Here is a 23,802-nt window from a genome sequence, read left to right as displayed (position 1 = left end):
GTATAAATAACTCATAGTTTAAACTGAGGTGCAAAAACTCATCCAAACGTATCCCTTGGGTGGCCTTTCAGATTGTTATGGAAGATTTGGGAATTCTAAATGCAGTTTGAAAGCTTTAATCCTTGAAGATCCTTAAGCACATAATTATTCTATTACAAGAAAAAAGATTATACTTTTTAAAGTATAGTCTCCTACTTGTGGAACTTCTACATATATTGCTGGCTTAAGCATTTCATAGCTGGCTAAAGTATTTTGCTTTTTCAGATGAAAGGCACGATAGCAGCTTTCTCCACCTGACCCACTAAATACGACAGAACAAAAAATCAACTCCAGAGAAAGACAGGAACTATGCTTCAGTAATATTGTATACATAAGATGTGATGAAATGTACAATTAAAGAAGTAAGTGTGTATGTGTGTGCATTTGGGTATTTGTTGGAATTTTGGCAATTGCAACTTCCCAGAGCACAGGCGGCATATTCTCAGAGAAAACCCCAAAATAAGAGAATATGCAGTCCTGAATTGGATGGTGCAGGGAGGAAAATGTTAAGGGTATCCACACACTGGAATCTCCATGGCAGGGGTGAAATCCAGCAGGTTCTGACAGGTTTTGAAGAACCGGTAGCGGAAATTTTGAGCTGTTCGGAGAACCAGCAAATACCACCTCTGGCTGGCCCCAGAGTAGGGTGGGAATGGAGACTTTGCAGTATCCTTCCCCTGCCACACCCACCAAGCCATGCCCACAGAAGTGGTAGTAAAAAGATTTGGATTTCACCACTGCTCCATGGGTATATATCTATTAGGTTAGAAGGTTAGACTGACAAAACTCTATTAAATATAAGGAAAGAAAGAACTGGACTTGATTGGATTTTACTATGTTGTTTTTGGATTTAGACCTCATATAAGTAGACATTTGACATGTAGATTAACATGTATGCTGTAGATTATGGCTATATATAAAAGTCTGAACAGAATTCTTTTCAAAATGTATACATTTCCAGATTTGTATTAAAAGGAAACAAGGCAGCATATATTATTCTGAGCAACCCTGGACACAAATTATGCAATTTGCAGTGGACAGCATTTATATTCAATTATTCCACTGGGAGAGGGAGGTTCATGAAAGCATTTAGAGAAAGATAATTACACACAACAGAATCCATTTTATTTGTTTCCTATTTTAAATGGCCCAGCCAACAGCCAAGAACAATTATAATGAGTTTAACATTTAAATGCAAGTTTACTGAGATTTTTTCCTATAACAAACGTGCTTATTTGATCACATTCCAAGACTTCATTTCTGATTTATATAAACCTGACTCTGATGCTTGGGTCTTATCTTGTAGAGATAACAAGAATCAGTGTGATAAAGTGGTGAAAATATTATTCAATCCAATATTTTTTAATAATAATTTTTATTAAGGGGTACATCATACAGATGAAACTAATATAAAGTATAAAAGATAAAAGGAAAAAAATTAAAAAATTGCAGAAAAAGAAAAAAAGGAAAAGAAGAAACCTCCTCCTTTGTCCACAGAAAATATGGTTAACATTAACAATAATTATTACCGTCTCTTAAAACACAACCAACCATCTCTTCATCCCATATCCACTCTATAAACAAATCTTTAAAGCCTCATCACATCATGTGGTCAGCATGATGACATACCAAGGCACAAAGAAGGCTGTTACCTTCCCTCCAAAGTGGTATCTATTTATCTACTCACATCAAACTGCTAGATGGACAGGAATTAGGGACAAGTAATCGGATCTCAACCCGTTGCAACAGCACTCAGGTCTCAAAACCCAGCTGTCAGCCTTCCAGCTAACACACTCAACTCAACATCTTTACCTGCTGAGCCATTGCACCTCCTACACCACACCTCTGTATATATTCTCTGCTCTCTCCCTCTTCCTCTACCCATATCTACAGTAGTGGCCAAAATTGTGGAAACCTTTTGGGAAAAGTATTTTCTAAAACTAGCTAATAACACCACTTTGTTTTAGAATCGAATTGAATCAAATAGAATTTTTTATTGGCCAAATGTGATTGGATACACAAGGAATTTGTCTTGGTGCATACACTCTCAGTGAACATAAAAGAAAAAGAAAATCTTGTGTTTTCTCCATAGGCTCTTGTAATGGAAGAAGGGGCACAGAGGGAAGTGATGAAACATATCCAAAACATTTTGGCATAATGTTGCCAAACAACATTTTGACATAATTGTGATTGAAAATGGAGAGCTACATGAACATTTATAATTTACTTGAACATAATTCTATAAATCTACTTGGTGATATGAACAAAATATACATTAAGAATAAGATCATGCCTACTAGCTTTCTGTTCATCTAAATCTGTAAGCCGATCCTATATAGCACATTATACTGTATATACTTGGGGATTCTACATACCGTAATTGTTTTCCTTTAATAATTACATATCAGTAAAAGCTTGCCTATAGATATTTAACAAGTGGGAAGGTTTTTAAAAATACAAACAACTGTATAAATAACTCATAGTTTAAACTGAGGTGCAAAAACTCATCCAAACGTATCCCTTGGGTGGCCTTTCAGATTGTTATGGAAGATTTGGGAATTCTAAATGCAGTTTGAAAGCTTTAATCCTTGAAGATCCTTAAGCACATAATTATTCTATTACAAGAAAAAAGATTATACTTTTTAAAGTATAGTCTCCTACTTGTGGAACTTCTACATATATTGCTGGCTTAAGCATTTCATAGCTGGCTAAAGTATTTTGCTTTTTCAGATGAAAGGCACGATAGCAGCTTTCTCCACCTGACCCACTAAATACGACAGAACAAAAAATCAACTCCAGAGAAAGACAGGAACTATGCTTCAGTAATATTGTATACATAAGATGTGATGAAATGTACAATTAAAAAGTAAGTGTGTATGTGTGTGCATTTGGGTATTTGTTGGAATTTTGGCAATTGCAACTTCCCAGAGCACAGGCGGCATATTCTCAGAAAACCCCAAAATAAGAGAATATGCAGTCCTGAATTGGATGGTGCAGGAGGAAAATGTTAAGGGTATCCACACACTGGAATCTCCATGGCAGGGGTGAAATCCAGCAGGTTCTGACAGGTTTTGAAGAACCGGTAGCGGAAATTTTGAGCTGTTCGGAGAACCAGCAAATACCACCTCTGGCTGGCCCCAGAGTAGGGTGGGAATGGAGACTTTGCAGTATCCTTCCCCTGCCACACCCACCAAGCCATGCCCACAGAAGTGGTAGTAAAAAGATTTGGATTTCACCACTGCTCCATGGGTATATATCTATTAGGTTAGAAGGTTAGACTGACAAAACTCTATTAAATATAAGGAAAGAAAGAACTGGACTTGATTGGATTTTACTATGTTGTTTTTGGATTTAGACCTCATATAAGTAGACATTTGACATGTAGATTAACATGTATGCTGTAGATTATGGCTATATATAAAAGTCTGAACAGAATTCTTTTCAAAATGTATACATTTCCAGATTTGTATTAAAAGGAAACAAGGCAGCATATATTATTCTGAGCAACCCTGGACACAAATTATGCAATTTGCAGTGGACAGCATTTATATTCAATTATTCCACTGGGAGAGGGAGGTTCATGAAAGCATTTAGAGAAAGATAATTACACACAACAGAATCCATTTTATTTGTTTCCTATTTTAAATGGCCCAGCCAACAGCCAAGAACAATTATAATGAGTTTAACATTTAAATGCAAGTTTACTGAGATTTTTTCCTATAACAAAGCGTGCTTATTTGATCACATTCAAGACTTCATTTCTGATTTATATAAACCTGACTCTGATGCTTGGGTCTTATCTTGTAGAGATAACAAGAATCAGTGTGATAAAGTGGTGAAAATATTATTCAATCCAATATTTTTTAATAATAATTTTTATTAAGGGGTACATCATACAGATGAAACTAATATAAAGTATAAAAGATAAAAGGAAAAAAATTAAAAAATTGCAGAAAAAGAAAAAAAGGAAAAGAAGAAACCTCCTCCTTTGTCCACAGAAAATATGGTTAACATTAACAATAATTATTACCGTCTCTTAAAACACAACCAACCATCTCTTCATCCCATATCCACTCTATAAACAAATCTTTAAAGCCTCATCACATCATGTGGTCAGCATGATGACATACCAAGGCACAAAGAAGGCTGTTACCTTCCCTCCAAAGTGGTATCTATTTATCTACTCACATCAAACTGCTAGATGGACAGGAATTAGGGACAAGTAATCGGATCTCAACCCGTTGCAACAGCACTCAGGTCTCAAAACCCAGCTGTCAGCCTTCCAGCTAACACACTCAACTCAACATCTTTACCTGCTGAGCCATTGCACCTCCTACACCCACACCTCTGTATATATTCTCTGCTCTCTCCCTCTTCCTCTACCCATATCTACAGTAGTGGCCAAAATTGTGGAAACCTTTTGGGAAAAGTATTTTCTAAAACTAGCTAATAACACCACTTTGTTTTAGAATCGAATTGAATCAAATAGAATTTTTTATTGGCCAAATGTGATTGGATACACAAGGAATTTGTCTTGGTGCATACACTCTCAGTGAACATAAAAGAAAAAATATGTTCATCAAGAATCAAAAGGTACAACACTTAAAGATAGTCATAGGGTACAAGTAAGCAATCAGGAAACAATCAATATCAATGTCTTGTTTTAACGTATATATTGCGCTTTTTATTTGGCTGTGCACCGCCCTGAGTCCTTCGGGAGAAGGGCGGTATAAAAATCGAATAAATAAATAAAATAAATAAATATAAATCATAAGGATACAAGCAACAAAGTTACAGTCATACAGTCATAAGGGGAAGGAGATGGGTGATGGGAATGTTGAGAAGATTAATAATAGTGCAGATTTAGTAAATAGTTTGACAGTGTTGAGGGAATTATTTGTTTAACAGAGTGATGGCATTCAGGAAAAAAATGTTCTTGTGTCTAGTTCTTCTGAAGTGCAGCGCTCTATAGCGTCGTTTTGATGGTAAGAGTTGAAACAGTTTATGCCCAGGATGTGAGGGGTCTGTAAATATTTTCACAGCCCTCTTTTTGATTCGTGCAGTATACAGGTTCTCAATGGAAGGCAGGTTGGTAGCAATTATTTTTTCTGCAGTTCTAATTATCCTCTGAAGTCTGTGTCTGTCTTGTTGGGTTGCAGAACCAAACCAGACAGTTATAGAGGTGCAGATGACAGACTCAATAATTCCTCTGTAGAACTGTATCAGCAGCTCCTTGGGCAATTTGAGCTTTTTGATTTGGTGCAGAAAGAACATTCTTCATTGTGCTTTTTTGATGACGTGTTTGATGTTAGCTGTCCATTTTAGATCTTGCAATATGGTAGAACCTAGAAATTTGAAGGTCTCTACTGTTGATACTGTGTTGTCTAGTATTGTAAGAGGTGGAAATATGGAAAGGTTTTTCCTGAAGTCTACCACCATTTCTATGGTTTTGAGTGTTCAGTTCCAGATTGTTCTGGTCACACCACAAGGTCTTTGGTGATTCAAGATGTTGTAGGATGTAGTGCAGAGCCATATTGACAGCATCATCTGTTGCTCTATTTGCCTGGTATGCAAATTGCAAGGTGTCTAACAGCGGATCCGTGATGGTTTTCAAGTGGGAAGCACTAGCCTTTCAAAGGTTTTCATGACTACAGATGTTAGAGCAATTGGTCTCTAGTCATTCAGTTCCTTGATGGTGGGCTTCTTTGGCACTGGGATGATAGTAGAGCGCTTGAAGCAAGAAGGAACATAGCACATCTCTAGCAATTTATTGAAGATTCGGGTGAAGATGGGGGCCAATTGGTCAGTACAACTGGAGTAGTACCATAAATTATATATCAATGGAAAGATAATTTAATCAAGAATATAATGTAATAACTTTTTTTGAAGGGTTTGCTATTAGAATAGCAGTTACAGTATAAAGAAGAAAAGTGAAACACATAAAAAAAGAAGATATACAAAATTTATCACTGTAGAAAAAATGAGATATACAAAAATTATCACCATGTCAGTTAATAGTTGGGTAACCTTTAGCATGAATTACGGCCTTATAACGTCTCCTCATGGAGTGAACCAAGTCTTTAAGTTCTACAGCTGTTATAATGTGAAACCAAGATTGAATGATTGCTTCTGTTAACTGGGTTTTATTGCTTGAGCGCTTCTGACTAACAAATTTCTTTAGTCAGCTCCATAGATTTTCAATTGGGTTAAGGTCTGGTGTCAGCGAAAACCCCAATTAAAACTCTGAGGAACTCTCAAAGTTTCCATTTATTAGAATAGGTATACTGGCACATCTGGGAAAACCCAAATCTGAGAGTTCCTGGTTTTCCCTCAGAAAATCAAAATCCCAAATCCAACCCCTGCACCCCTCAGTCCATCACATAGCCCAATCACCATCCGTCCCAACTTGAACCACTTCAACCACTCCTCCACCAGCTGCAGGAACACCATGATCTTGATCGAAAAGAAGAATGCTATTATGTCTAACTACAATCCCCTTCTAAATCCCCCCTCCACGCTGCAAGTAGGTGCAGTGTGGAAGCTTCTGGCATTAATATGGCTTCCAAAGCTGACATCTGGGCTATTCCCAGGACATTCCAGCAGTGGAATAGGATTATCTTGAAACACCAAAAAAAGTCGTTAGCCATCAAACCTCCAAAATACACTTTTCCCAAAAGATTTCCACAATTTTGGCCACTACTCACTCACTCACTCACTCACTCACTCACTCACTCACTCACTATCTATCTATCTATCTATCTATCTATCTATCTATCTATCTATCTATCTATCTATCTATCTATCTATCTATCTATCTATCTATCTATCTATCTATCTATCTATCTATCTAGGGGGTGAGGGAGGGAGGGAATTTTCAGCCAGCATGTGAGGAGGGAGGGAAAACAGAGAATATATACAGAGGTGTGTGTGTAGGAGGTGCAATGGCTCAGGAGGTAAATTTGTTGAGAGGAGGAAGGGAGGGAGAGAGAATAATTATCTTTGTTCAGGATTGTCCTTGAGGGGCACTTAAGTAGCTTTGCAGAATGTGTTAGAATAGATCAAATCCTTTCTGCCTTGTGGATATAACTTGTGTTTTTCACTAACATAATAATACAGTGAAAGTCAAGGATGCAGGAAAAAAATAAAACACATTTCCCAAAGCAAACACTAAATTCAAAACATTTTTTTTTTGCTGAGAATTATTTATTTTTATAGTTCTTTTTTGTTTGTGAGCACAATATAGAGATCAATCAGATTCTGTTGCTTTCAAATTATGAAAATATTTATGAATTTGAGAAAAATGGAATTCCATTGACAGTCAAGAAGGGACAGTCAAATAGGGACTAGCATTGTGGACATAAAAATTATAGTACACAAGTTATAGATGCATAAGTAGCAGCAATGATCTGATATTAAATGGCTATTGCTATTAGAATACATTTTGCTAGCAGCTGGAACCATTGTACTCTTTGCTTATTCTTTTCGTACACAGACCAAAGCATGGGAAGCATCTAGCAAATAAGCTGGCAAATCCAGCATTTTTTTTAATGCTCAAGAGAATGCAAAGTGCCACATCAGCAAATTGTACAAGCATCTGTGGTAATGACAATGCAATGCTAAATCATCAACAACTAAAACCCTTGGGTCCGTAAGGGATTTTTGTACTGTGTATTCTTGTTGCTGTAAATGTCATTCACTAGTTAGGGAAACAGGAGAAGAAGGTCATATGTCAACCAGGAGCATCTCTTCCTTTCTCTCTCTCTTTCCCAGTTTCCTCCCTCTCTCTGCCCTGGCCTTTAGTCATCTATAATTCATGGCCCAGTAGACTCAGCCTATCTTTGGAATAAGTACACCAGATTTGCTTATGGCACTGTCACTAAAATATTATGAATTTCTTTTTATCTGGCAAGACTTAAGCAAATAGAATTATTTATTTACTATTATTTATCATCCCAAATAAAGTACTCTAGATTTCCTACTAAAACCTGGCCTCAATGGAATAAAGATCCAAATCTAACACAAAAGCAATAATATTATTTCATTGCTAAGGCCATAAAACGAAAAAATCTTGCATAAATCTCACTATCAAACTCTCCCTGACTGTATAACTGAGAGTATAACTCTCAGTAGTAGATCTTGTCTCTCTTAAGAACACCCAAACTTATTGCAATAGTTGCTGAAGAAATATCTATAAAATGTTGTAAGCTGTATTCTTTCATCTATGTCTAATATTCAGGTTGCAAAGACCAAAGAACCAATGTGCTTAGTGTGTGGCTGTTAAGGAATGAAGAAATAAATGGACACAAGATGTGCTGGCATGTTTTGACTTTTAAAGAACTTTTTTTTCATTTATTGCTTATTTATTATGTAAAATATTATTGCTGCTATTCAGAAGGTTATTTACAATCAATAAAAATATTTATTTATTTATTTATTTATTTATTTATTTATTTATTTATTTATTTATTTATTTATTTATTTATTTATTTATTTATTTATTATTTGGATTTATATACCGCCCTTCTCCCGAAGGACTCAGGGCAGTTTACAGCCTAGTAAAAAACAAAAATCACAAAAATTAAGAACATTGTTAAAAGCTAATTTAAATAGGCCCAGAAAGACTAAAAAACTCTAATAAAACCCCTATTTATTTATTTATTTATTTATTTATTTTATATAACACCGATCCTGCGCAGGCTGCACTGGCTGCCTGTGGTTTTCCAAGTGCACTTCAAGGTGTTGGTTACCACCTTTAAAGCGCTCCATGGCATAGGACCGGGATATCTTCGGGACCGCCTTCTGTTCCACATGCCTCCCACCGGCCGGTACGCTCCCATAGAGAGGGCCTCCTCAGGGTGCCGTCAGCCAAACAGTGTAGGCTGGCGACCCCCAGGGGGAGAGCCTTCTCTGTGGGGCACCTACCTCTGGAATGAGCTTCCCCAGGACTTGACAACTTCCTGACCTCCGGACCTTTCACATGAGCTTAAAACATATCTATTCTTCCGAGCAGGACTGGCTTAATAGGGTTTTTAAACATGGATTTTATTGGGGTTTATTTTATATTTTGTATTGTATTTTAAATTTAGGCTATTGGAATAAGTTTTTTAAATAGTGTTTTTATTGAAATGTATTGTATTATTTTATTTGCCTGTTCACCGCCCTGAGTCCTTCGGGAGAAGTATAAAATAAATTATTATTATTATTATTATTATTATTATTATTATTATTATTATTATTATTATTATTATTATTATTATTTATTTATTCACATTTTTATACTGCCCTTCTCCAAAGACTCAGGGTGGTGTACAGCAGATAAAACAACAATAATCCAAAAATTTTTTAAATACAATACCAAGTTTAAAAATCTAATTTAAACGCTGTATGATTAAAAATATTAAATAAGAAAATTACAAAAGATAAAAAACCCTGTTAAAAGCCCACTAAAAACCCACAATATTAAAATCAATCAGGCCAGCCCTGCTTGGTGAAAAAAGAAGGTCCTGAGCTCGCGCTTAAAGGTCTGAAGATCAGGGAGAAGACGGAGTCGCACCGGCAACTCGTCCCACAGGGCCGAGGCCCCCACAGCGAACGCTCTTCCCCTGGGGGCCGACTGCCAACATTGGTTGGCCGACGGCACCCTAAGGAGGGCCTCCCTGTGAGAGCGCACTGGATGCACCGGACGATGGGAGGTAACTGGCGGCAGCAGGCGGTCCCGTAAATATCCCGGTCCCATGCCATGGAGCGCTTTAAAGGTGATGACCAACACCTTGAAGCGCACCCGGAAGACCACCGGCAACCAGTTCAGCCTGCGCAGGAGAGGTCCCCCTGTCAACACCGTCTGCGAATTGTCAGAGAGGTAGGAGGAGAACCACCGCAAAATGGTGCCTCCCACCCCCAAACCCCCCCAACCGTCACAGCAAGATACCATGGTGGATGGTATCAAACGCTGCTGACAAATTTAACAGGACAAGAACAGAGGAACAACCTCTGTCCCGTGCCCTCCAGAGATCATCAACCAACGCGACCAAAGCTGTCTTTGTGCTGTATCCAGGCCTGAAGCCAGACTGGCACGGTTCTAGATAAACAGTTTCCTCCAGGTACCGGGGAAACTGCCATGCCACCACACTCTCAACAACCTTCGCCAAAATCTAAAGTTAAGCCAGCCCTGCTCGATGGAACAAAAATGTCTTTAGCTCGCGTCGAAAGGTCCGGAGGTCGGGGAGTTGTCGTAACCCTGGAGGCAGTTCGTACCAGAATGAAACAAAAGAATTATAATTTAATTTAAACCAACCATAATAAACAAGTGAGACACACATTTATGAACAAAAGCCATAGAAATTATATATACAAAAGTGAGAAATTATTTCTTCTGGTATTGGAAGCTAGCCAAAGTCAGCAATCGCCATGCTTCCATGGGAAGGACATTACAAAACCAGAATGCCACACAGAAAATACTGGCTGTGGACTGCCATATAATGCATCAGACTATGTATCATCATGAAGTGGGATATATATATATATATATATTTGTCACAACAATATATATAAGCATCACACAAAAAGATTATATAGTATATAAACATATATATGAGGAAATATAAGGAAGTATAAGCATATATATATATATATATATTTGTTTTCTGAGGTATATATATATATATGAAGAAAAAAAGAAAAACAATAGAACAGGAACGGTAGGCACGTTTGTGCTCTTATGCACGCCCCTTATGGTCCTCTTTATTTATTTATTTATTTATTTATTTATTTGATTTTTTATACCGCCCTTCTCCCGAAGGACTCAGGGCGGTGTACAGACAAAATAAAAACAGACAAGACAATATACAGTATAAAATGCAAGATTAAAAAACTTATAATTAGCCTAAAAATTTAAAATGTATAAAAACTAAAACCCCATTTAAAATTAATAATAAAAATTATAAAATCAATAAAATTTAAGCCAGCCCCGCGCGAATGAAAAGATGTGTCTTCAGTTCGTGGCGAAAGGTCCGAAGGTCAGGTACTTGGCGTAAACCGGGAAGTTCGTTCCAGAGTGTGGAGCCCCAGAGAAGGACCTCCCCCGGGGGCCCGCCAGCCGACATTGCTTGGCGGACGGCACCCTGAGAAGTCCCTCTCTGTGAGAGCGTACGGGTCGGTGGGAGGCATGTGGTAACAGCAGGCGGTCCCGTAAGTACTCAGGCCCTAAGCCATGGAGCGCTTTAAAGGTCATAACCAAAACCTTAAAGTGCACCCAAAAGGCCACAGGTAGCCAGTGCAGTCTGCGCAGGAGCGGTGTTACATGGGAGCTACGAGCTCCTCTATCACCCGCGCAGCTGCATTCTGGACTAACTGAAGCCTTCGAGTGCACCTCAAGGGGAGCCCCATGTAGAGAGCATTACAATAATCCAAGCGAGAGGTAACGAGTGCGTGAGTGACTGTGCACAAGGCATCCCGATCAAGGAAGGGGCGCAACTGCCGAACCAGGCGGACCTGGTGGAAGGCCCCCCTGGAGACGGCCGTCAAATGATAGAGGGAGCCCCTCGTGGCTCCCACATAACACCCATCCTGCGCAGGCTGCACTGGCTACCTGTGGCCTTCCGGGTGCGCTTCAAGGTGTTGGTGACCACCTTTAAAGCGCTCCATGGCATAGGGCCGGGTTATCTACGGGACCGCCTACTGCTACTGAATACCTCTCATCGACCCGTGCGCTCTCACAGGGAGGGACTCCTCAGGGTGCCGTCAGCGAGGCAATGTCGTCTGGTGGCGCCCAGGGGGAGGGCCTTCTCTGTGGGGGCTCCCACCCTCTGGAACGAACTGCCCCCGGGACTTCGTCAACTTCCGGACCTTCGGACCTTCCGCCGTGAGCTCAAAACATACTTATTTCATTGCGCAGGACTGAGTTAGGTTTTAATTAATGGGTTTTAAGTGGGGTTTTATTTTTTATATTTTTAATTATTTTAATTGTTAGGCTTTATAATAAGTTTTTTAATTGTTTTTTAGATTGTATTTATCTGTTTTTTTAGATGCCTGTAAACCGCCCTGAGTCCTGTGGGAGATAGGGCGGTATATAAATTTGAACAATTTGAACAATAAATGGTCTTCAAACGACAGCCGCTCATCCAGGAGGACACCTAAGTTGCGCACCCTATCCTTTGGGGCCAATAACTAGCCTCCAACAGTCAGCTGCAGCTGCAGCTGACTGAATCGAGATGCCGGCATCCACAGCCACTCCGTCTTGGAGGGATTGAGCTTGAGCCTGTTTCTCCCCATCCAGACCCGTACGGCTTCCAAACACCGGGACAGCACTTCAACAACTTCATTGGGGTAGCCTGGGGTGGAGAAGTACAGCTGAGTGTCATCAGCGTACTGATGGTACCTCACCCCGAAGCCACTGATGATCTCACCCAACGGCTTCATATAGATGTTGAACAGAAGGCGAGAGAATTGACCCTGCGGCACCCACAAGTGAGGCCCCTCACGGTCGACCTCTGCCCCCTGTCAACACCGTCTGCGACGGTCGGAGAGATAGGAGGAGAACCACCGATGAGCGGTGCCTCCACTCCCAATCCCCCAGCCGGCGCAGCAGATACCATGGTGGATGGTATCAAAAGCCGCTGAGAGGTCTAATAGGACCAGGGCAGAGGAATAACCCCTGTCCCTGGCCTCCAGAGATCATCCACCAATGCGACCAAAGCTGTCTCCGTGCTGTAACGGGTCAGAAGCCGGACTGGAGCAGGTCTAGATAGACGGATTCATCCAGGTATTGGGGTAGCTGTCGCCACAGCACTCTCTACAACTTCGCAACAAAGCGAAGGTTGGAGACTGGGCGATAGTTTCCCAAAATAGCGGGTCAAGAGGGCTTCTTGAGGAGGGTCTCACCACCGCCTCTTTCAAGGCGGCAGGGAAAACCCCTTCCAACAAAGAAGCATTTATAATCCTCTGGAGCCTCGTGTCACCTCCTGAGTGGCCAGCACCAGCCAGGAAGGACACGGGTCCAGTAAACATGTAGTGGCGTGAAGCCTCCCCAACAACCTGTCCACGTCCTCGGGGGCCACAGGGTCAAACTCATCCCAAACAGACTCAACAAGACGTGCCTCCTCTCCCTCGCTTGGATCATCCCAATTTCGGTCCAGACCATCCCGGGCTGGCGATTTTGTCGTATAGATAACCACTAAACTCCTCGGCACGTCCCTGCAAAGGGTCATCCGCACCTCCTGATGAAGGAGGCGGGTCACCAGGCTGGGGCGGCGGGCGGTTATCTGCCGGCGCAATGAGGGTGGGCGTGGGCGCCTCGCCTCCCTCATTGCCACTAGGTAGGTCCTAGAATAGGACCTAACTAGTGTCGATCAACCGAACGACTGGACCTCCAGGTGCTCTCTAGGCGTCTTCTCCGGCGTTTCATCTCCTCAGCCCCTCGGAGAACCAAGGGCCGGACGAGATCTGCACCGGGTCAGAAGCCGGACTGGAACGGGTCTAGATAGACGGATTCATCCAGGTATTGGGGTAGCTGTCGCGCCACAGCACTCTCTACAACTTTCGCAACAAAGCGAAGGTTGGAGACTGGACGATAGTTTCCCAAAATAGCCGGGTCCAAAGAGGGCTTCTTGAGGAGGGGTCTCACCACCGCCTCTTTCAAGGCGGCAGGGAAAACCCCTTCCAACAAAGAAGCATTTATAATCCTCTGGAGCCAGCCTCGTGTCACCTCCTGAGTGGCCAGCACCAGCCAGGAAGGACACGGGTCCAGTAAACATGTAGTGGCGTGAAGCCTCCCCAACAACCTGTCCACGTCCTCGGGAGCCACAGGGTCAAATTCATCCCAAACAGACTCAACAAGACGTGCCTCCTCTCCCTCGCTTGGATCATCCCAATTTCGGTCCAGACCATCCCGGAGCTGAGCGATTTTGTCGTATAGATAACCACTAAACTCCTCGGCACGTCCCTGCAAAGGGTCATCCCGCACCTCCTGATGAAGGAGGCGGGTCACCAGGCTGGGGCGGCGGGCGGTTATCTGCCGGCGCAATGAGGGTGGAGGCGTAGCGCCTCGCCTCCCTCATTGCCACTAGGTAGGTCCTAGAATAGGACCTAACTAGTGTCCGATCAACCGAACGACTGGACCTCCAGGTGCTCTCTAGGCGTCTTCTCCGGCGTTTCATCTCCTCAGCCCCTCGGAGAACCAAGGGCCGGACGAGATCTGCGCGGGTCAGAGGCCGCAAAGGCACGACACGGTCCAAGGCCCCAGCCGCGGCCTGTTCCCAGGCCGCAACTAGTTCCTCAGTCGTGCCGTGGGCCAGATCCTCAGGGAATGGCCCAAGCTCCGTCAGGAACCTCTCAGGGTCCATCAGGCGCCTGGGGCGGGACCACCGGGTAGGATCCGTCTCCCTGCTATGGTGGGTGGCGGTTGAAGTCTAGGCGAAGGAGAAAATGATCGGACCATGACATTGGTTCTATTACTAAATCATCTAATATCAGATCATTTAACCACTGACCAGAGATATAAATCAGATCCAGCGTGCCTCCCCCCATGTGCGTAGGGCCATCATTTACTCGAATCAGGTCCAAGGCCGTCATGGAAGCCTGGAACTCCCGAGCTGCAGTCGATAATAAGCCAGCTGATGGCAAGTTGAAATCCCCCATAACTATAAGTCTGGGGGTCTCAACTGCCACAGTGGCAAATAACTCCAGCAGTTCGGGCAGGGCTGTGGTCACGCAGCAAGGAGCCAGGTACGCGATCAACAAGCCCAACTGATTCCTATGGCCCCACCTCACATAGAGGGATTCACAGCCGGCAATCTGAGGAACAGTGGCCTCCCTCGGCTCTAGATCTTCCTTAATAACAACCGCCACCCCTCCACCCCTACCCTGGGCCCTCGGCTGATGAAATGCTCGGAAACCTGGAGGGCACAGTTCAACGAGGGGAACCCCCCCCTCTGGGCCCAACCAGGTCTCCGTAATGCCCATAAGGTCCGCGGACTCCCCCTGAATAAGATCGCAAATCAAGGGGGCTTTATTTGCCACGGACCGGGCATTACATAACATCAACCGAAGATCCAGGCTCTGAGGATCATGGCCGCCCGAGGAACGGGTAGAGACTGAGGGGCCGGAACACGTGATCGCTTTCAAACATCGAGCACGTGCTCCCCACACTCGATACGGCCCCCCCTCCGCCATATCTGCCTCTCCCACTTAGGAATTCTTAGGAATGGGGTGAGGTCAATAGTAGAAAGTTTTTGGTTAAAGCTTTTGGGATTATGGGAAGAGACCACAGAATCAGGTAAAGTGTTCCAAGCACTGATCATTCTATTACAGAAGTCATATTTTCTGCAATCTAGATTAAAGCAGTTAACATTAAGTTTAAATCTATTGGTTGCTCTTGTATTATTGCAATTAAAGCTGAAGTAGTCTTTAACAGGAAGGACATTACAATAGATGATTCTATGAGTTAAATTTAGGTCTTGTCGAAGGCGACTGACTTCTAAGTTTTCTAAGCCTAGGATTTCAAGTCTGGTGGGATAAGGTATTTTGTTGTTTTCAGAGGAGTGAAGAACTCTTCTTGTAAAATATTTCTGGATACGTTCAATTGTATTGATGTCAGAAAGGTGGTGAGGGTTCCAGACAGGCGAGCTGTATTCTAGAATTGGTCTAGCAAATGTTTTATATGCTCTGGTTAGTAGTGTAGTATAGTATCAAGGAAGGACTCCTCAACAGACAATAGTGTTTAGGAAAGTACATACTCAGAGAGGTTCTCCCTCAAATACTGTGATTGTCGAGCTTAGAAAGCCAATCAATTTGTCTACATGAGTTGCAGCCAGAACTATGACAGCTATGAATGTGAATCTTGTAATAACTCATAAGAAATAACTCTTCCAAAATTCTGAGATGCATTATATCTGGGTTTGTTAACCAGAAAAAAAGTGCAATTCCTGAAGAACATTCATTATCTTGACCATAAATCTGATTAATTTAAAGGAAGAAGCTTCTCAAAAATTAAAGTATGATAATCTATGAAAATGAATGTCATTTGTACAGATGCCAATAGCCATTAATCAAATTAACTAATCCTGGGCAAGAATATTAACTGAAAATCATATTACCAGTTTTTACATGTAAAAAATGTAACTACATTCGAGAAGAAATATGAAGTGTTCTTTGATTTGTCTAAAAGATACTTCTAGTACTTCAAAATGTGTTTTATAGAATTAATATTAAAAATGATGGCAAAAATATTACAAACTTTATTATAGAGAGCCAAAAAGTTTTGTTTCCTTCAGATTTTGGAACCTAAACTGGGCATTTTTGCTTTACCATAAAATATTGAATTATAAAGTATCTTTTAATTGTCATAATTCTTACATTAATACATGAAAGTTCTACAAAACATTGCATTTTGGTTTATGTTTAAGTTGTTGTTAAAAAGTTTTATTCATTCTTTGCTTTTCACATTTGCAAAACTTTGAGTTTGGAGAAAGAAGCAGATTTCTTGCTTCATTTCATATTTAAATGAGGGCTAATCAGTTACACTCATATAACAGGTAATGTGAAGATATCATGAACTATCACAGTTATTTTTTAAAAATGAAAGAAAATAATATCAATATATATATATATAATATTATATATACACAATATTGGTTTAATGAGCAGAACCAACCCTAAATGCTAATGTTTTGGTTTGCTGCCAAAACCTGTCATAATTTCTATTCCCAATTAGTCTGAAGTGACATGATTCTATTGCACTAATGTTCACTGGGTTAAGAATAAAATTGTAAATATTGCATAAGGTGCATGAATAAGATTACTTTGTAAGTTATTATTCCCACTACTGCATTATGAATATAGTCACTGTCTATGGCATGCCAACGAGAAAGATTGGAAATACAGCTTTCTTTTAACAAAGATGCCTTTTTAAAAGGTCCAAAATCTGTAATGCATGGTAATTCATGCTAAAGCACCTGAGCTAGTTTGTTGGGCATTGCTGAATCAAAAAGAAAAACAACCCTGTGTAACAAATCCATGACCCATCCTTCAACTGGTGAGCATTGTTAGCTGATGTATAGTTTTGAAGGCTAAATGCTCACTTCTATGCAGATGATGTCCACATTGCTAGCTACATCTGGGCAAGTGCAGCATCCAGATCCACAAAAAAACAAAAAAACAAACAAAACCCCTCTTATTAACTGTCTCTATCACAGGTGATGCCAGAAACTCAGATATCCTTTATGGTTGCCTAATATCCTTTTCATTTTTATTTTTATTTTGGCCCAGTGTGCCGAATCATTCTTTGAAATTCCAGCTACTCTGGGAAACCATCTATGCTTTGCTGTGAAGCATTTGGAAAATTAAAAGGCTGCCAGAACTGAAGCTGGCTGCTAACTCTGTAGCCGATAAATTCACCAGGGGCCATTGTAAAAGGAAAGTACACCAGAGAACATTTTGCCTAAGGCTCTTACAACTTCAATCCAGCTCTCAGCCCCCTAGCTTTGCTTTATAACAAAAGATAGATCTATTTTTCATTAGTTTAAATATTTTGATTAAAAGCTATGGCACATCATTGATTCTCTTGTTAAATATTTTATTAGAAGACATTGCTTTGGACATAAATGACAGTTTGTATTTTACTAGCATCTTTTCAAAGCATATTTCTTAGGAACCACTGGCAGTCTAAGACCTACTTACCTGCACTTTATGTATATTATAGATAAACAATGTAGTTCTGACTGCACTCAGAGGCAGCACTGAATTCACTCCAAGTCATTCCCCTCCTTTTCCATGCAACATAGGAACTTCTCCAGTGCCAGAGAGATGGATAGCTTCTATGGCATTTTTGGAATATAGAAGAGGAACATTATTTTAAAAGGCATTATTTTCAAGTAACAGTTGAAATTTTAATTGAAGTTTCAATTAACAATGAAATCTACTTTTGTGAATGAGGAAACAAAGCATGCATCTTCTAATATCTTCCAATTTGGAAAAAGTGCAAAGAAGGCAACTAAGATGATTAAAGGCTGGGAGACAAAAAAAATAATATGAAGAATGGTTGCAGGAATTGTGTATGGCTAATCTAGAGAAAAGAAGGATTGGGGAGACATGATAGCAGTAGCCCAGTATTTGAAGTGCTGCCACAAGAAGCGAGAGTGTCAACTCATTTTCCAAAGCACCATAGGGCAGGACAAGAAACAATGGATTGAAAATAATCAAGGAGAGAAACAACCTATTAGGAGAAACTTCCTGACAATGAGAACAATTAACCAATGGAACAGCTTGCTGTTAAAAGCTGTGGATGCTTCATCACTGGAGGTTTTTAAGAAGAAACTGGACAATCACTTGTCTGAATTGATATAGGGTCTCCTGCTTGAATAGGGTATCATGTCCCCCTTAGTCCTTCTTTTCTCTACACTAGCCAGACCCAAATCCTATATTGCTTCTGAATATACTGAAGAGTACTTGGCCTAAAATTGAACCTTGGGGTACCCCACTACTTCTCTCAATATGAATGTAGTTGTGTTTAGAACTACATGTTGACAAGGGTTTGACAGCCAGTTACAAATTCATCTCGTGATGATGTTGTTTACCTGCATTTTTCTAGCTTACCAAGAAGAATATTGTGAGTGAACCTGGAACATTCAATTTAACATTAAATAAAGTGTCTGCTTAAGGGCATGTAATGTTTAGATATTTTGGCAATAATTGATTATCACTTTTTTGTCATCTTCTGATTGAAGAAAGTAATAGATAAAAGTAAGTATAAAGCAACTGTTGGAAACTGTTGTAAATCTATGCACAGGAAAATCACATTCATAAAGAGAAATTGATAAGCTAACAATAAATGGTTTCCAATGAGTATCTATGTCACGCATGTCAAACTTGCAGGCTTCGGGCCGGATGCATCACACGCTGGCCCTGCCCACCTCCAGTTTAGGAAAGGTGAAAAAAGTTGTGATACGTCACATGACAATGTGTCATCATGAGTTTGACACTCCTGATCTATGTGCTATCCCAACAATTACATTTTCCTAGACTTGTTAAATAAATAGGGTTGAATTTGAATTGTACCTTCATAAGAAATGATCAAAATTATTTTTAAAAATTTCTTGAATATGTGGATTGCTTTTTTAAAAAAAGGAGTTCTGTTTCTGCGTTTTTAATATACTAAATCTCAGCTGTTGCTCCTTTTACATGGCATCCACATGTTGGCCTAATATATTTTTGGCAGCTTACCAAGTTTTCAGTGAAACAGCTATTCTGCATATTGAAACAGTGGCAGAAAAGGTGAGCCAAATTTATCAATAGTTAAATGCAGAGTCTGCAGAGTCCTTTCGTTGTTCAGTTTCTGAGAGATTCAAAACCTATGCTTGTGAAGGAGCAAATCAGCAGCAGATGTGAAGGGCACAGAGCCCTAGCTTAAATAATGGAAAATAAATACAGTGAGCATGCTGAAGTCAAATGATTGGCAGTTCAGCTACCACAAATCAATGAAACACTGTACTGCAAACTGTTAACTATGAAAAAACTATGTGGCTTTTGAGAATTAATACATAATATTTAGCTTCTCCATATATCTGGTTTCCTTTCTTACAAGCGAGCCTCAACTCTGATTTGTCATCAACAGAAGCAACTTTGTAGTATACTTTTCATGTATGAGAAGCTGCAAAATTTCAACATTGAATTCAATGTCATTTTCTGAAAAAAAATGTTTTGTATCATTTACTGTTTTACAAAGGATTCTAGAAATTGGGATTTCCATTTCTTTTTCTCACTTCGGGAAAGGCACATTTAAGCCAAACATTGGAGTGCTTCCCTACATTAAGTAGATCTTCATAAAAAAATTGCTTACCATCAAAATATGAAGAAGAAAATATTTGGCCTAGAAGATTTTTATCCTAGCTAATTGTGGAAGTAAATTTGAGTTGTTGTTTTTTTACTCCCAAAACAACAAACAACATTTAGACAAACATTAGGAAACATCCAAAACTCTGACTTGTAAATATTTCAAATGACCAGGTTCTTGGGTCCTTTTCATATTTCTTGGAAAAAAATGCTTCACATATGAACAGCACCCTTAGACTTCATCAGAATCCTTGGTGTTCTCTGAGCTTGATTGTTTTCTTGGAGAGGTTTTATTAATCTTACTGTCATTATCTGACTTCAGATAATTATACTTTCGTCGGAAATTGAATTTTCCTTGTGTACTTCCTGGACTAACCAAAGAATCATGTAATGCTTTAACCAACATTTTAACTAGTAAGTACAACCTCATTCAACTGCTCAACAGACAGCAAATGTCTGAATTAAAAACCCACTGAGGCAGAAATTGGTTCTGCAGGTAGTATAATGAATTGAATTTACATCAAGCTGCACATCTGTACAGCCAAAGCTAGATGCCTATTTGCTAATAGGAGGAAGAATGACATAACACAGCATCTGTAGTCCAACTACATATTGTAGTCACTTTATTATTTGCAGAATTCTCTGTCACAAAAAGAAAACCTGTATTGAATTCCCTGCATTAAATGTATATGCCATCTCGTGCAACTGGACTGAAGACCCAATCACATATTGTTTTCTGTAATATAGAAACCACCATGAAGTAATACACACAATTACAACACTATTGCAAAAATAATAACTCTAATAATAGGAACAACCGTAACAGTTAATGCAGTGGTAGTCAAAGAAAACACTTATAAAGGTGAGTTTCTTTTTCTCTACCCATGAAATTCCACAACTGGAATAACCTGAAGGAAGAGAAAATTGTCTACCCAAAGGCTTGTCTACTTGACTGACCTGTTGCCAACCTCAGTCCACCCGGTTGTGGCTCTGGCAAAGGCAAAATGCGCCACCAACATTCATATTTGTCAGAGACTGTCAGACAATGGCTGGCACAGGATATTGTCATTTTATGTCATTTATTGCCAGATCATGCAGACGTGCACAATAACATACAGTGGACCATATAAAACAGGAAAGCAGTTTCTTTTCTGGACTAGGGCTCAGTTTGCACTTTGAATTGGATAAGAACACTTAATACATTTTATTTCCATTTCATTAAGTTCATGCATTTAATTATTTTCTTCTTCCATTTCATTAATCGTTACAATTTGGTACTAACCTTTTGGAAATTTTCAATGGCTTCATATCACTATGTAGCTGTTAGGTAGAATATTATTTGAAAGAATGGTTTTCCAGACATTAAGCCACAAGCATAAATAACTTTGATTCAATTAACTGCAGTTCTCTTCTTTGTGTGTGTGGGAATGATTGCTAATTCACTATAATGAGCTGAACATGTGTTTGTAAAAATATTTTTAAAATGAAAGATAAAAGATATCTGGCACTCCGGCTTAAATTAATACAGTGTGTCTCCAAGGGATGTTAAACTATCACTCTTGGGATTTTTCATTATTCACTTTAGTGACTCGTACTGCTAAAAGTTATATTTAAGCAACAGTTGGAGAACAACGACTGTCTGGCCCTGCAGGGAAAAAATATATCATAGGATAAGGAAAATCTTGGAAGGAATGAGGTGTTAGTAAAAGAGTTTCTTCTCTTCCAGCTGGGGCTTTTACTGCAGGCTAGATGACACTGTTGACTTCCTGTCCTCTGGTAGAGAATAATTAAGAAACCATTTCCCAAGTCTCTAAGCAGTTACAAATTCCAGGACTAGTGAGATCACTCAAGCCAAAGTTCAATAAGAGTATTTCCTTTCCATTTAGTCTTTGTCTTGGTTGGGCCATGAGACTTTTTCCCCTTATGCTTGGGGATTCTGTTTACTTCTTCATTCCAGTTTCCTGTTTACATTGAGAATATTTATGGCATTTTAAGCATTCGAGTTCTGTCAACATAGTCCACATATGGACACAAATAATGAATGATTTCATGGAAACTTGGAAAGGAATGCATACATTTTCATGTGGCAATAGAAGTATAAAAACAATAAAAGAAAATTTGCCCAATGTGTGAAGAGAATGAGGGAGTGTTTCAATCAATCCAATTAGAATAGAGCTGAAAGGGACTTTGGAGGTCTTCTAGTCCAACCCCCTGCTCAAGAAGAAGATAGATACCATTTCAGATAGATGGCTGTCGGTCTTTTCTTAAAAACCTCCAGCTATGAAGCACCTACAACTTCTGAAGGCAAGCTGTTCCACTGGGTGATTCTCCTCACTGTTAGGAAGTTTCTCCTTACAGGTTGTTTGTCTCCTTGATTAGTTACCATCCATTGTTTCTTAGTTAGCCTTCTGGTGCTTTGGAAAATAAGTTGACACTCTCGTTTCTTTGTGGCAGCATTTTAAATACTGGGATGCTGCTATTATGTCTCCCCTAGTCCTTCTTTTCTCTAGACTAGCTATACCCAATTCCTGAAACCATTCTTCATATATTTTTGCCTCTTAATCATCTTAGTTGCTCTTCTTTGCACTTTTTCCAAAGTCTCAACATCTTTTTTGTAATATGGTGATTAAAACTGGATGCAATATTCTGTGGTCTTACTAAGGCTTTATAAAGCACTACTAATACTTCATGTGATTTTGATTCTATGCCTCTGTTTATAAAATTAAGGATTGTATTAGCTTTTTTGGCTGCCGCTGTGCATTGCTGGCTCTTATTTAAGTGTTCATCCAGTAGAAGTCGAAGGTCCCCATTACAGTTCATGGTTTTACCTAATCTGTACCTTTGGGGTTTTTTTTTAGCCTAGGTGGAAAACCTTGCTTTTCTCCACTTTAAATAAAGTGGTATAGACTGTAGTGAATTTTATTTTGCCAAAAATTTTAATAGGTACGATAAAACAGAGTTTAAAAAAGCAATATGTGCATATGTCAAGATTAAAATAGAAGAATCTTTTTGGATGGTGATCCACTTTGACAAATTAGCGGATAATTGTTTGTACAATAACTTTGCTACTAATGGTTTAAGGAAAAACTCTTAATATTAAGTTAATTATTAAGACTGTGAAACATTGCTTAGACTTTCATTGGTGAGCTGGTGTTATTCTTGTCATTAAATTCAGTAGGCATAAGATGCTGTGCCTCAAAGAGATGCTTTGTGTCATTTTGATTGGTAGTTCAAATAGTTAATAGAGGTCCTGCACAGCACAGATTGTTAAGTTAGTAACATGGTTGTTAAGTGAATCTGGCTTTTCCATTGACTTTGCTGATTATAACGTCACAAAAGATGATCACATTTATTTATTTATTTATTTATTTATTATTTGCATTTCTATACCGCCCTTCTCTGAAGACTCAGAGCAGTTTACGGCCAAGATAAAACACATATACAAAAGTTAAAACACAATATTTCAATTAAAAATCTGATTCAATTGGCTGAAATATTAAAATAACGAGTAAAACTATAAAACCAAACCATCAATAAAACCACCCATTAAAATTGCCATTAGGCTAGCCCTTCTCGGTGAAACAAAAAGGTCTTGAGCTCACGCTTAAAGGTCCGGAGGTCGGGGAGTAGGCGTAGCCCCAAAGGTAATTCATTCCACAGAAAAGAGAAGGCTTTTCCCCTGGGGGCCGCCAGCCGACATTGTTTGGCTGACAGCACCCTGAGGAGGCCCTCTCTGTGAGAGCGCATAGGTCGATGGAAGGCTATTGGTGGCAGTAGGCGGTCCCGTAAGTAACCTGGTCCCATGCCATGGAGCACTTTAAAGGTGATCACCAACACCTTGAATTGCACCCGGAAGACCACCAGCAGCCAGTGCAGCTTGCGCAGGAGAGGTGTTATATGGGAGCTATGAGACGCTCCCTCTATCCCCCGCGCAGCCGC

The sequence above is a fragment of the Ahaetulla prasina genome, chromosome 8 (genome assembly GCF_028640845.1).
Source record: "Ahaetulla prasina isolate Xishuangbanna chromosome 8, ASM2864084v1, whole genome shotgun sequence".
Classification (NCBI taxonomy): domain Eukaryota; kingdom Metazoa; phylum Chordata; class Lepidosauria; order Squamata; family Colubridae; genus Ahaetulla; species Ahaetulla prasina.
This window is presented reverse-complemented; position numbering follows the sequence as displayed.